A 15,880-nucleotide genomic window follows, 5' to 3' on the forward strand; every position below is an offset into this window, starting at 1 on the left:
TTCTGTTGGTCCAGAGAATTACAGGACACACACAGTGCACTAAAAATGTATATTCTTCAATTGCTCCCATTGAATTTTCTGGCCTTATTTCAATATGAAATCACTCTTAAATTATCCTATCTTCAAATCTGAGACATCACCTCAAGGCTGAGCTCACATGGGTGTGTTCTGGAGAAAAAAAACATATACATTGATTTCAAAGAAGGTGATTGACAGTCAAAAAAGGGAAGATCTTACATATTTTTTGTACATAGGTAAGTATGATTTAGGGATCTCGAAGGAAGCCACATTTCCTTGAGAAAACTCACAAATAAGCATGTAAACTTTCCTTTGAGACACACATGCTGGGATGTTGTGTTTGCAAGTAGTGTGTCGTGTTGTCTGCATTTCATAGTCATGCTGCACACCTCTATACACAGCTTCTTTTCCTCTTACTGCATGTAGCTACCCCGACTTTCTTCCTAGGGTGGGATGCCTGTTAGCACCAGCAGTGAACAAGCACTTTAGCCTGCCTAAGAACAGGTGATCCTTCACAGACGGAGGATGCTGTACCCAAGAGAGTTCACGCTCTATCGTTTGCATCTTTGGCCCATAAATCTTTTATAAAGGATGTCAGTTTTGCTTACACAGAGGGGATGATAATGCCCCACAGGACCAGGATGGAATACAGGTACAAAAGGCTTTATTTAGTTGAGTGTCTGCATTCTTGTGAGGGGGAGACTAACATTTTCCAGTGTTTTAATTTGGCACAATGTTGTCGTTTGGCCGGAATGTCACCCTTTTCCTATAAATTATTGTATTCACGTGCAAATGAAGTGGGGTACTTGGAAATAGCCTCACAAAGTTGTTGCAGTGTATTATAGGCCAGTGCCATGTTTACCCACAGCCCTCACATACACGCATTTGCGTCTAAATGTGATTTGCTGTGAGTGTGAGCCTATAGAATTTAGTCCCTTTTGACTTTGTTTTGTGCTCGTCTTTTGTAAAGACACGGTGGTCACAGACTGTCAACTTCTCAACAGCAGTAACTGCTTCGGACATCTCTCTTGCTCACTTTTATCTATTCTTTTTTCACTCTCCCAGGCAAATAAAAGCATTTGAAGCAGAAACAGAACTGTCACAGAGACACCAAAACACGTCTAACTCCGTTGAACTGAATTCTAGGGGGCGTAACACGCGATGCATCCTCTGATTACACACGGTTTTGGCGGCACTGAAGTGGAGAACAGTAAAACTCATTTAGATTTGGTTTATTGCTTGATTTGCTTTTAATAAAGTCCCACATTGTGCAAACTTAAAATTCTGAATACAAGCGGTAAAGGCTTGCCTGTTTTTCCTTCTGTAAATGTCAATGTGCATTTGGGCTTGAAGAAAACCAGTGGGTCGTGCTGATAAGTTCCGTCACCCTGAAGTCATTGTTGCCATGTAATTGTATTTGCACAACTTACCTGTTTGCTGGGGGAGCGATACTGGCGGTGTAAATCAAATTATGTGTTTTATTCCGCATCTAATGAGCGATTTAACGATATAAGTGTGTTGGGCTAATGCCAACCGATGGCCATAAGGAAACAACGTCCCACTCAGGCTCACTTGCCAGCCAAATGGATGCCATTATTGGTCGTGTTCTGCATGAGTGGAGATGATGAACAGGAAAATAGTCACAGTGTCTTATGTTTATTTCTTCAGTTTTCAGCTCACTGACTCCCTGAGCCAACACTCCTTCCTTGTTTTGATCTATTCATTCATGTTCTTACCCTGACACGGCATTTAGGAGGGTTTCTTTAGTAAAACGATGAGCTGAATAGTAACGGTCCAGAGTTAATGTGTTCTGTTATTCGTGTAGAATAGTTGTAATTTTAGAAATCAACTTGTTTTAGAATAAATGATGACCATATCAGTTTTAAAAGGCTAAATTGCATTAAAAAATACCCTTAATGAACTGCAACTGAATTAAAAAAATCTTCATGGGAAAATGAAACTACCATGTAATGATTAATATAATGCATACTGAAAGAAAACTATTGCAGAAATTAGTATCCAATCTCGTGTCTCAGAAGTAACTCCGAACTTATCCCTCATTTGTGTCTGAAGGAAAAAGGGAAGTGGCCTCAGTATATCTTTTTTTTCCTGTTGATTTGAAAGGCGAGTAAATGACAATCGATTGGCCAGCCGCAGAGTTCCGTGGCCCGCTAACTGCTAGTCTGGCAGAGAGGCTATTATTAGTATTGCTCAGCATGTCGTGCACGGATCAGGTAAGTGGCTGTCTCTGACAAATGCTGTTTGCCAGCTCAGTCCATTATCTATGGGGAGCACTACGGCCACTGAGTCTCGGTGCTAATATGCAAGGAAATGCTTATCAGATCATATTAAGAGGAGGCCCTTCCAGGGACCAAGGGATGTAATTGTTTTTGACAAGCTGCAGCCCCAGTGCCGTGAACCCTCCTGAGAGGAAATGGAGGCTTCTCTTCACATGAGTGAAAGGAATGGATAAGAGCTGAGCAGGGTACAACATCCTATTGGGTTGGTATCAATAAGGGGAAAGGCGGTCTTAAATGTTTGTGAGGCCCACCACCTCTGCTGATGGAAGGTTTAGCCAGTTTAACAATTACAATTGTGACAATAACTTACAATGTACCACATTGCAATGTCACCGCAGTAGTAAGAGAAGTCAGGTGAATGCGCCAACACTTTCGACTTGTTCGTGAAAGGTCACCACAAGAACTTTTTCCATTTCACCCTTTCCTTTGCCTAAACCAGCTATGGTGTAGGTCCCTCATGTCCTCAACCCATGTGTCTTCTCCCAGGTTGACCTCTATCCCTGTTCACCGACAGTTCCACCGTCAACATCCATTTAACCAGAGAGGCCGATCTCTCCTCTAGATACGCCCAGAGGATGAGATCATTGCAGAGATATTCCAAAAAGTTTTCTGTCTCTCTGTGAGTCTACCCATCACCAAGGAAAACAATACCATAGATATAATTTTCCAAACAAAAACAGTTATAATGGAAGAAAACGATTAATTATCTTTACTCCTGTGGTCAACTAGCATTCTGGAAGTGTAGATTATTCCATCACATTCATAACTGTGAAACACCAAAAATCATGAGGACAGCTTTAGACCTGTTGTCATAAAACCTTATTTCCCTCCACACTCATGTAGACTTCTAGAACAAAATAAACAGCTTGGTCGTTGGGCTTGACTACTCATAAAAGACATTGCCTTAGGGGAGATGGTTTTGCTAATTGCCGCTGCTTTGTACTGGCTATTGTGCACTTAAATTGATAGTATGCGTGACAAAGGACTGAAAGCAATTGCTAGTATTGATAGAAATGATGGGAATAGGTACACTTTTTGGAAGATTCCACATAAATGCTGTCCATGTTTGGTTCTAGCTGTTGCACATTTACACTAAAATAGGAACAGCAGGGGCTCAAATGGAAGAAAAAAAACTCTAAAAGTTGAGGACACTCAGTAGTTGAACATTACAAAACAATGCAGAGGAAGGGAAGTGGAGCTACCCTGAAATAATTGGGGTAGCGACAAAATGTCGATGCTCTAATGCAATGAATTTCTTACAATTTAATTATACAGTATGTATATTGTTACGATATATAGGGGCACAGACCCTAAATTGGTTGCCAGCCAATTGCAGGGTACACCAAGACGAAAAACGATTCATGCTCAAAATCCTATCTAGGGACAATTTAGTGTGATAACCAGCCTAACATGCATGTTTTGGGACATGGGAGGAAACCAGAGTATTCAGAGAAAACGGCAGGGAGAAAACATACAAACTCCATACAGGAAGTTTGATCCCACCGGGGATTGAGCCATCGTTTTCGAAAGAATGAAGCAGGCGTGCTTACCACTCCATCTACCCTGGGCATATGTATACATATGTCTTTTTTACTTCATTTTGGGGCGAGTTACAGATTTGAGCATTTTCTTCCCTTTGAGAAGAAAGTGCATAAATAATCTATCTACCAAATTGGTAGAGTAGGATAAAACAGTGTTCACATATAAAAGTTTTGCTAGTCCATTAAAAGATTCTCAGTACAAATTTTGACAGAGGAACAGCCATTGTTGTCTTGTCAAGATTTCTGTTCATTAAAGGGCCTGTTGAGTCAAGATGGTGTGTTTTACACTTAATATAATTTTTGCTTGGGAAAATTAAACTGGCGTTCATTTTAAATTCTGATTTGGTACAATATGTTTTTGGGTGATTTTTGCTTTACCTCTTCAGACATACAATGCTATAATTAAAAAAATAATAATGATTGCCCATCATGCTGATTTCTTTGGAGAGTTCCTGGAGGAAAAACGTCAAAGATTTCACTCCATGTCTTAATTTATCACAGTTGACAAGAGTCAAAGGCATGCCGCCTCATCAAAGAGATCTGAAACCAATTTAATAGCTGTCATGTCCCCACTAAAATCAGAGTGTTAATTACACCTTATAAAAAGCCTGTCATGTTTCATAATCCCACAAGCGGCAACAATTCAAACTCAATCAGCCACTTAGATCTCGCATCGAATTAGCACAACGTCAATCTGTAATTGAATGGTTGCACAGGCCAGCCACAAGGTTGGCAATTTAATAATGTTTATTATTCCCATCTAGATCTCATATCTGACCTTGACGCTTGTGAGGCTTATTCTTCCTCTTCGCAGCTTGTTGTGAAGGAGCTAGTGAGCTGCCAGAGGACACGTGCCTTTGAGATGCAGATCACGTCAGCTCGCCGTTGGCTGGCGGGCAGCTCAGAAGCGCACTAGTGCTCAAACATCTGACCGGGTTGGTTTTGTTTGTTCGGTTTCGTTCTCTGTGCTGACATGTCGCCATTCATTTCCTGTGTACCACTTTGTTACTAATGGACACATCACCTCCTACCACTTAGAGCAGATTGCTTGCGTAACAGGGAAAGAAAAAAAATATCTTCAAAACCTATTTTCTTATTTGACCTCTTGTTTTCTTCTTTTTTTATAGGTCTCTAAAATTCAGTGAATCTCAAATTTCAAACATACAACAGTTTTTCAACAATTTGTAAATAGATGAGTGTCTTTTAAAGTAAAACACTCATAGGGATTAAAAAAAATATTGGTACTTTGGTATTTTAACTATGCAGAAGTGTAGGAGGAAAAAATCTAATGGGAAAGAGCAATGACAATGAAAAGACATGTCTATCTACTGTTCTATTTACCGACGGTATACAACAGTCCTGTTTAGCAAAGAATATACAAACAACTAACTCCACTAAAGACTTACTTTGCCTGTCAGACCTTTGACAGATCTATGGCAGTGAGACAAAATATTTCAACAAGCATGCATCCTATGTAATAGGAATAAGTTTCCCAGCCTAGCCAGTTGGCTCAGATGCCATTGGGCGTTCACCACTGATAAACTGAAAACGCAATGGAAAACACATTTATGCAATGGTAGCCAAAAAGAACTTTAAATCGCAAACAACTGACTTGGCCAAAAAGTTTCATACAACATCACAACACGTTTTGGGTGCCATCATTCTTCAGCCAGCCATCATAATGTCATAAATCTTATTCTTTCCACTTCCATGAAGTCCAACAGTAGGCCAGCATTATACAGAATTGTGAAGAGAGTGTAGGCTATTTTTCTTCTGTTATCAGTCATACCAAAGGGCTAAAGCATTGTATATTCCTCTGAGAAATAAAGCAGTGATAGATGTGATAGAACAATACAGTGATGCCAAGGGTTCACAAGCAACAGGTTTACAAGGACAACAATATGTTTTGTATTCTTGTAGCCAATGGCCTTTTACTGGGCCCAATGGAACTAAATCGTGGTTGGCTTGACTAAGCAAAGTCGGATAACAGCATACCCTACTGTCCTATATGCCGTCAACCTATACCATTGGCTACATGGGGTTTCCTCTCCCCTCCTGGCATCCCTGTGTTAAGAGTACTTGTAAAAACCTTGCAATGATATTTACAGCTTCTTAGCTCGTGTATTCAATGTTTTGATATCACTAGTCCTCTATGTTCTTTGGTATTTCTCTATTATTTCTTTCTACTTATTCATTAAAAAGTTTGTTTTCAGGCATTTCGACATGCCGTAAAACCATTCAATAATGTAAAAACTGTTATTTTGAAATGCAATTATTATTTATCCCTGAAGGAAGATTAGGTCTGAGCATTCAAACCATCCGTGAGATCACACACGAATGCACACCCTCATGGAAATGCACACACACAGTATTGCAGCTGCAACCTGCTTGCGCTAGAAATGTGGGTCTTGCTGCCTAATGCTCCCTTTACAGTATATTCCTGGCAGCCACAGTATTTCTCTTTTTCTCAGGCCAAAATAGGACGCATATGTAAAAAACAAAATGGAATGGAATGTAAAAACATGGCACCCTTCACCCATATCCTCATTTTAAAAGAGTCAAAACTTTTTCCACAGCATTAATAGGCCATGACACTACATGTAGGTTTTGGCATCATTTGAATTTGGATTGTTCTGATTGCCATTTCGGAAAATACAGTGTGGGACAGAAAGCATATTTTTCGGCAGGTTACCATGCACAATTTTTGGATCCAGTGCCCACCAGCGAGCCACCAATTTTGAGCTATGCCATACTGGTGACATACCTAGGTCTACAATGTCTTGTGTGTCTTGTGTCTGTCTTGCTACTGCAACCAAGAAATTTCCCGAATACAGGATGAAATAAAGTTCTAACCTAACCTAACCTAAGTAACGTTGCTCTATGATGGCCACCAAGCCATTGTAGTCTGTGTTCCTACCCTCTCCCAGAGCATTAGAAGACAATGACCTTTGCCCGGGAGACATGTAACCTAATTGAAAGTGACCAAATGGATACCATACAGTTTAGCTTGCAATGAGAACCATGAGAAAATGCAACAAATGTAAACAAACTTGATGGAAAATGCATATATATCTCTGTTAACTTATTCTAGAGAGACAAAGTTTCCAAGTACTCTGTGAGAGGGTATAAAGCAGTCTCCAATGGCCTAGTGCCCATTTTTCATTATGAAAAAGCCTTAAGAGAATACGTAAAACATGCAAAACCTAGCATGAATTAAGGATTAAAACATCTCTGATATAGGGGAATTGCTGAGTGGATGCACAAAACAGGGTCAATCCCTGAGGGAGTTGGCAGTTACATGCATTGCTCAAGGGTAGACTGGCAGTACTGAAGAAGGAACCTGCTGTCTCGAGCAGCATGTCCCAATTCATGTCACTTTTGGTTTGTGGTGGATCCTTTTTCTTTTAGTCCTTGGTGAGTCTGTCTCTGGTAGCTCTTGAATTAGGCTAATTATTATATGATGTACAAAAAAAAAGGAAAATACTTCGTCTCCAAGTCCCAAAATATCCCATCATACGACCGTGATTCATTTAAAATGTTATTCATTCCAAGCTTCAATAGCAGTGAATGACACACTACAGTGTGTTCTGAATGTCAAACACAGAGAGTTATACACAAAACCTACTCTGATTAATCAGATTCCATTTGCATTGCAATTTTTGGGTAAATTTGCCTGTGATATAAATTCATCGAAAATGTGTCTCACTTCCATTAGTATTTAAAGGCATTTTAGTTATGTCCTTGATGTTCTATAAAGTTGGTGGCATCCTGTCATTTGGACTGATATTTTTCAAAATAGCCCTTCCTATACTCGAGTTTGAGTTCAATTTTCTTCCACTCAGCACCTCCTTCTCCAGTGCATGTAAAGCTTTTTTCTGCAGTTTCCCATTCTCTCATGGATGAAATGAATATCCTGTGCTGCATGAATGGATACTTGCCCACTTTTAAACTCACACTGGCAGCTCCAAATGGCCTGGTCACTGCACTAAATGAACTATTGGGACAAGGTGAAAGCTTCCCATACTAAATCCCATGGGGACCATGCATTTGAATCTCATTTTCACTTTCAAGATTTAAAAAAAAAATGTAAGCTTTGTCTAAATGTCTTTATTTATCATCATTAATACTTGATGGACACCTCTGACAGTGTGTCATTTTTTTAACAGTTGGCTGGCTTTAACGTGCCAAATAACTTATTGACTGAGGTTTGAGGTCAGAGGCAATATGTGATTTGATTGTTTATGATGGATTACCTGAAGGCCGATTTGTGAAAACGTGGCGCAAAACCACAAGCAACAGACCAGATTATTGGAATCATGAGCTAAAAGTTCAGTGGTCAATTAAAACGTGAAAAGCTTCATATGGAATCTAAAGCATTTCTTTGTTTTTCAGCCGTTTCCAGGTCTCACTTTCTGCCCGTCTCTCCTTTTGCTCGGTTCAATGAGAGAGCTCTGGAGGACTACGTTTAGCTCTGCTGACATGAACAATGGCACCATTGCCTCAGCCTCGCTCGAAGGAGCCGCCCGACAATTCACACTGATTGTTCCCAAATTGCCCGGCTAGGAGAATCACCTCTTCTGTTTGAAGCTTTAAAGTGCCTGGGTTTCCACTGGGGCAAGCTTCTCCAATTCTCACACATTTTTCATTTTTCAATCCACCCTCCCTCTTGTTTTTAAGGGTAAGAGATTGAAAAGGTGGTGGTGGAATATTGGTTGTGCTGCTCAAGAAAAATACAACAGCAGAGAGGAACAGTGCACAGTCTTTATTCCGAGGCGGAATTCATCACACTCCTCTGCAATCTGCTGGGACAAAATAAATGTTGCTATCTTGATGTGTTTATGTTCCTACCAAAATATTGTTTGGACTGCCCCACCACCTTCACCAACCGCCTTTCATCAAGCCATATGTTTATCACATTTGTGGCATTTGTTACTTATTATATTGGACTGCTATATTATTAATAAAGTAATATCATATAGTATAATCAAAGTATTGCAATATGTTTTGTGCACTGAATCGTACCACCCATTAAACTGTGGTAACCCAGTGTTCTGAGCGCAAAAAAATATTGTTTGCTAAATCTATCATGGAAATCGACCATTTTTGGATGGCTGCATAGACAATATTCATATCTGTCCCCTTGACCTCTGAACATGCCCTTTCTTAAGAAAGAGATATACAATTTATCTCTTATCTAAATAGCACCGATTAATATCATATTTGCTTAATTTTAGATAACTCAATTAACAACCTTAAATGGAACATTTTGGGGTAATATTTAAAATTCTCTATTTCTTAGGGCTCACATTTTCTGTGGTGTGGCACAATGTTGTGCAGCAGGGATTAGCACTACGCCCACGCACACGCATGTATCTTGTTTGACCTTTGGCCAGACTTTGAACCCATTATCTCTGACAACAAAGAGGTATGGGCGACCTTCCGCGATGAGCTTATCACTGCCACACTATAGCTTTCACCTTGTTCCAAACTTGTCCATCCCTGGACCTCGCATTGACCTCTACCCTGTGAATGAAACGTACACTTTTGAAGGATGCCACTGCACTAATCCTACTCCCTCGCTATGCATCAATGGTTTGCATTTACCAGCTAGTGCAGCATCATTTGAAGATGCTGCATCAGTGATGGGGAAAAAGATTCTGGTGGGGAGGGGCTGCTTTAATGGCACACATAACTATTATACTACACTGTGAAGAGAGATTTGTCGATTGATTAAAAAATCAGGATAAATTCAATGGTTTTTTTTTACCTGCCCAATAATCTAGACAAATTAGGCCATCAGAGAGAGTACATATAAAAAAAAAAACAGGTGCTCAATGAGACCCCCGGGTCAAGGATAAAGTTGTCAGTACAAGTAGTATTCATTAGTAACTTACTGACCATTGCTGTCACGCAAATGCCGCAAAGTGTGAGTGCACTATTGTCATGGTCTTTTGCAGGCGCTGTCTAACCAATGGCAGTGATAAAAAGCTGTTTGTTGGGGCTGTGTCCTATTGTGGCAATTGGATTTCCCGTCTGTATTGATCAGCAAAGAAAAGCTGCAGATGCAGTTGTTTTGCCTCCCTTATTACTCCCTGCATGCAGGGTAACAAAGCAATTTTGCACAATACATGCTTTCTTCTGTTCGGAAGCATAATTAAGAATAGCAGAACAATGAGAAGCATGAATTAAACTATATAGCCGCCAACTTGATTGCACAAACACGAAAGATGATGCTCACGACAGAGATTTTTTTAAAATGTTTTAAACGTGGTATACATTATACTAGTGTTTATTAATGCTTTCACATATAAGCCCACTTAAGAAGATGATCTAAATCGGCATTGTGTCACTAATGGTCCATAAAAATTATATATTGCATTAACACATTAGCTGCCATTGATCACATAATCCATCAAAATATGTGCACAATACAGTGGCTTTCTTTATTTTCATTTGGAGGTTTTTTTTCCCAATACTTAAGCACAGTAGTATTGTTCAAATTGTTCATACTGGAATGTTAGAGTTACATACGCTAAAACTAAACCTTAACCCTTCATTAAAAATAAATCGTATGCTTTTTTTTAAAATCACATCAGCCTACGAGTCTCCAAACTATTCATCTGTTTGAGAAGCGCTGATCCAAAAGATTTAGTCTGGGCTGGCTTTCTCTTTCAAGGTGTTTTCTGATGAATACCGCACTTAGTTATTTTCCCCATCTTGAGCCTCTAATAAGCCCAGGGACATATTCAATGCTCAATAGAGTAGCTGGATTTAAACCAATCTAACAGAGGATGATTTACGATGTAGGACTCGCTGCAGTGCTGTTCCTTTTTTTCACAGACACCACTGTACTGCCAATCACAGCTCAACTACTCACCACGTGTTGTCACTGCTTCATTGTTGTGACCGACTCTAATCTATTTGATTAATCACGAGCTCAATACCTGCACGACACACACAATTTTCTGTCTGTCTGTTGGAGCAATTTTCACGTGGCTCTTCATTTCTATATATAGGCACACACCTATGGAATATAATGAAATGCTTTTAAATACTTAAAAGTGGCCTTCACAACACTAATGGTCAGCATCGGGTACCAGATGTGTACTAGTTTGACAGTTCTTGACATTTTATTAACAAATATTTTACACTACTGCAACCCTTAATCACGGAGAAAGCATATGTTAAGCATGTTTTCAGAATAATGCCCCAAAGGGATTTTGAAAGTATTTGCATAGAATTGAATGAATTATACAAGTATAATAAGATTTAATGTACCGGGTAGAAATAGGGAACATACGTTTATCCTTCTTTTTTGGGGTTGTCATTTGTCTGGAGCATTTTAAATGGGAAATTTACAACATTTGACAATGCTTAGAGTCGCAGGGGTTCACCCATTAATTTTGCAAGTGACACATTTCTACCTAGGAGATAATAATAATCTCTCGTCTTTATTTTCCCCAAGGTATTTGTTGATGCAGCATATGCTTTGAATCTCAGATTTGTTTTATTTTTTTTGGAATGTGGATATTCACTTTTCAAAACTGTAAACTCCAGCTTTGGAAAGACATGCTTATGATTACTACATACATGAGTCAAAAACATGATTTGTATGATGGCAGCCTATGCCACTAAAATCATGTGGTGCTGTAAAATAACTTACAGGGCCTTAGATACAGTGACCTTTTACTAAATACACGTTATCATTTCAAGCAGGATTCTGCAAAAAATATATATATAAAGTCGCCTTTCCACTAGAAGCGAAGGTAAGGTGCCACTTTGACTCTAAAAGCTCTTGAGGGGATATCAGTGTAAAGAAATTGTGTAAGCTTCTTGTAGAGAAATGACACGGAAGAGAAAAGTCACGACCTTTGGTCATGGAGTGTGTGAAGTGGATGAATCTTGTCACTCCAGAGTTTACTTGCTGCTTATATTTTGGCAGATGGGTCGAGGGTACGCTACAAAGTCAAAATTATCATTTAACACTAGATATATAAGACCAGAAACACTAACATTGGAGGAAACATTTTTGGTATTACTTGTGCTCATAAGGTTTGTGGATGAATTAGAATCTAGCCTTTGTGTTTCGTTCTACTATTGTTGCATCAAATTAGTTGGCCTATTTTAAGTATCCTGCTCGGCTTAAGTACTTTTAGGCATCCAGGTTTCTATACGATTTATTTACAAAAAGGATGTCACAAAGCTTGGAGATCCAATTAGTTTCATTAAAGGAAGACATGCTCAAGTTGAAGATTACACCAAAATTACACTGGGTACAGCTGCGTTACCTTGGCACCACAACTACGAAAAATAGCGAATTAGTTAGGCAACCATTTACCTTCATTCTGATTGCATTTACGGTTTATGAATATGGCTGAAAGTTCTCGTTTGCATCCACGTTTACATCCATTTTCTGTTCTTTTTTGCCTTATGCTATTTGTTATTCAGGTAAGCGAATAGTGAAGCATAGTGTCTTTGACTGAGTTGTGCTCCTGGAGAGCGACATTCATTCAAAGCTCGCAAAGGAGGGGTGGGGGGTCCACAAAATGCCAAGCTTTGTTTGTTCCTTGCCTCATCTCAGTGCCTTCCTGCCAATTCCCTCAACTGACCTTCTGGGGCTTCTTGCCACACCTCCTCCCATATGTCTGAAAAAGAAACTCAGCCTCACTCGAAGTGGGGTCACACTTGTTGCTTTTGTCAAATCTTCAACTCACAACTTGAATGAACTTAATTATATACATATATATCACTCTTCAGGCCATCATTTTGCGACGTATATACACTATGTGAATAAATATGCGGAGCTTACATTAAATAGAAGAATGACTTTGCATACTACAATGATTCCAGTATTAAAACTTCACAGCAAGGCATGAAAGTAGAGCGTTAAATTCTCATTCTAGCCACCACAGGATGCCACGAAAAATACTTTTCCCCTAATCTAGTCATTATAGTGTGAACGCAATCTTTGTCACATTTTCATGCAACATAAAGATTTTGGAGCCACAGAAAAGACGGGTGCTTGAAAAATAGAAGGACCAAAATGGGCCGAGAGACTTTTACTCTTTATCCCTCACTTGGTGAAAAAGGAACTGGCTTTCTAACAAGTCATATTGGAATGAGTAAAACAGTGCTGATTCAGTTCATCTCCATTTATTTTCTCTGCCTACCTTTTCCACTAACCTCTGTCTCTTGCACTGCAGCAACTCACTCTACCTGACAGGAGCAGACAGAAGGCTTACAGCTTAGAGTAATGGCGGGCCAAGTGACAAATGCCGAAGCTAATAAAACATTATCGCTCGACCCATCCCTGCTGATTCTACGGTAGTTTTTTTTCTCTCTTCTCTTTTCTTTTCCGGACGTCCGGCTAAATTAGTAAGCCACTATCCATCAGAAAGTACTTTGAGGGAAAAGCAGCTTCATGTCATTGCAAACATTTGTGAAAATGCAACACATTAAAACAAAGGCACAAAGCCATTTCATTGCAGAATCCAAAAACGCCTTGTACATGTGTACCACTAAATCATTCCTGTTTGTCAAAATATGATTGCTTTTAACCTCATTTAGCGCTGTATGCTACAAAAATAATAGATTGGACAAATGTAAATATGCGTGATTTTTGCCATTTGCATCTGTTGGGCTCTGGGGTTGCACTAATATTTATATTAATCTGGCTCTAGTCCTTTTTAATGACTCTTCTGATTTAATGAGTCACATCTCAACTTCATTAATCTTTTGTCACCTACAGCTAAGTGTGAGTTGTACGTAGTGGCCAGAGGAAGCGTGTGATGCCACAGTGTAATTACAAACACAGCATGGTTTTAAATGGGAACTGTTAAATGATTGATGATCAAATGCGAACAGTCACCCACTGTGTTTAAACAGTGTCTTATGCGCTCTTTTAACTGTTTACCCCAGAGTTTGGCTCTAAAGATTTGCTTCTCTTCCACTCTGATATCTGAGAACCTTTTTCTCAAGAGTTCATATCATTCTTTTCTCCGCGGGGGTTGCCAATTTTGGAAGCTGACTTGCCGATGACAAAGACAGACACGGAAACAAGCGAAGTGAAAAAAAAATCACTCTTTTCATCATTGTACATTTGTTCTAAAGGCTGCCTATCACCTATTGTCATGTTTCTTTGAACTTGTGATTGCAAAATTTCGCGTAACCTACGTATTCACCCACCGCAAGCTGAAAGCATTTATTCTCTGTATTGGTACCCTCATTCGTGTCCCAGGGTTACTGGAGTCTATCTATCTCTGGGCAGGAGATAGTCAATCACTACGCATAAGTAAACAAACATTCATCTGATGCTTACCATCTGGAAATCTTCAATCAACCAAAGTGCATACTTTTAAAATGTGTGTGGGATTACCAGTCAGGCACTAGAAAAACTTGGAACTTCTACCTGGGTTTGAACTCCCGACTTGTGAGTGAGTTGTGCTATCTAGTTGCGTATCGTGTTGCTACAATGAAAGCAAAAAAATAAATAAATGAAACAACAATATGGTGGGTTGGTGGTCATATATCCTTCCATCTGTATCTTATTTTTTTGCTACTTAAATACTATGGCTGCTTCAGTTTTGTCCTAATCCTTCGTCTTTACTTTCTCAGTCCTCATGTCATCTCTGTCTGCAAGATCTATGATGTGAAAAAAGGGGGAACACACTAGCAACCCAAGTGGCAGACTAAAGGCCTTTTTATAATCCATACAAATAGGCTGCAAATCGGATTAGGGCGGAGAAGGGAGCGTTTTCTATTGAAAATCTATTTTGTGATAGGGTGGACATTGTATGTACAATGACAGGCAGGACATACACTTCTGAAAAACATGCAAGGCTGACAAGCACGGAGAATGCTACTAATCTACATAAAAGAGGAAGCTCTCCTCTTGAATGCCACCATTGTTACGCAAAATAATTTTCCAGACGCTTAGTGATCAACTGTTATTATCCGAGAGAAAGGCTGAAGAAGAGTGCAGAAATGCTCTACATAAATTGACCAAAAAAGAGGAATAGTCATGATATCTGTGTAACTAAATGCCATGTAGATATAGCAAAGTGAATGTCTTTACTCTGATTTAACAAACTAGGTCACGAAGATTGAAAAAGTTGCATTTAATGCCAAATTAATTTCAAACGAATTGATATTTTTTTTTTTTACAATGATACAGTAGCAAAAAATTGACTAGTGCTCTAAAATGTTCATACGGAGCGAATTGCAACCCACAGTTTCTCAAATGCCTCCAAGCAGTAGCACAGTGCTGCAGCATCCACTCCTCTAGGGGTTGGCCTACAGTAGCACAGAACTTTCAAACTTAATCTGTAGTGAGCTTTAGCAATCACGGCCACTGAGAGTACAGGACATTGTGTGTTGGGGGGGTTTATGTGGGGCATTCATCTGTAAAAGGAGCTGATTATTTGCAATGTGAGTTACTGCCATGCTTTGAATTTATTATTAAATCTATCTTATTGCAATCGGAGCAGTGTGAGTTTTCCATTTTAAAAAATTGGATTGCCTGAATTTATGTGAAGGTTGGTCAAATTTCTTCATCAAAGTATGGCGCGAAAAATAGAGGTAGCATAATTTGTCTAAACGGCAGCACAGCATGATGTTCCTGAACAACATGTAACAAACACTGTGTTCTGTTGTGCGTGTGAGAATAACAGGCTAACGAAAAAATACCCATTCGTTAAGATGCATAAGGTTTTGATTGGACATCAGGTCTAGTTTAATGTTTTGTTGTTTTTTTAATCTATAAATGTATATTCTTAATTTGAAAAAATGCATGAGGTAACTCTTCGAAACAACAATAAAGAACCCTTTCAACTTGATAAGGGGCACCATTGCCTTTATGAAGTACGTCGCATTGAAAGAGTCTTAAAAATGTGACAACTGTCAGTTTTTGCCATTTAGATAATACATGGCAAGACAGTCTAGTTCTCTCTGGTTTGGTTTGGATTTCAAATTCGATGCTTGAGTTGGGACAAACAAGCACCGAAATAATCTGAAAGAATGTAG

At 39.2% G+C, this 15,880-nt stretch overlaps 1 protein-coding gene across 3 annotated transcripts in view; it reads right to left on the reverse strand.

The window, feature by feature from the left end:
- cdh4 (cadherin 4, type 1, R-cadherin (retinal)) overlaps positions 1–15,880 on the reverse strand; it is a 193,505-nt gene that overhangs the window by 98,567 nt on the left and 79,058 nt on the right. The window lies entirely within an intron of this gene.

This window comes from Stigmatopora argus, chromosome 6 (assembly GCF_051989625.1).
Source record: "Stigmatopora argus isolate UIUO_Sarg chromosome 6, RoL_Sarg_1.0, whole genome shotgun sequence".
In the NCBI taxonomy this organism is placed as follows: Eukaryota; Metazoa; Chordata; class Actinopteri; order Syngnathiformes; family Syngnathidae; genus Stigmatopora; species Stigmatopora argus.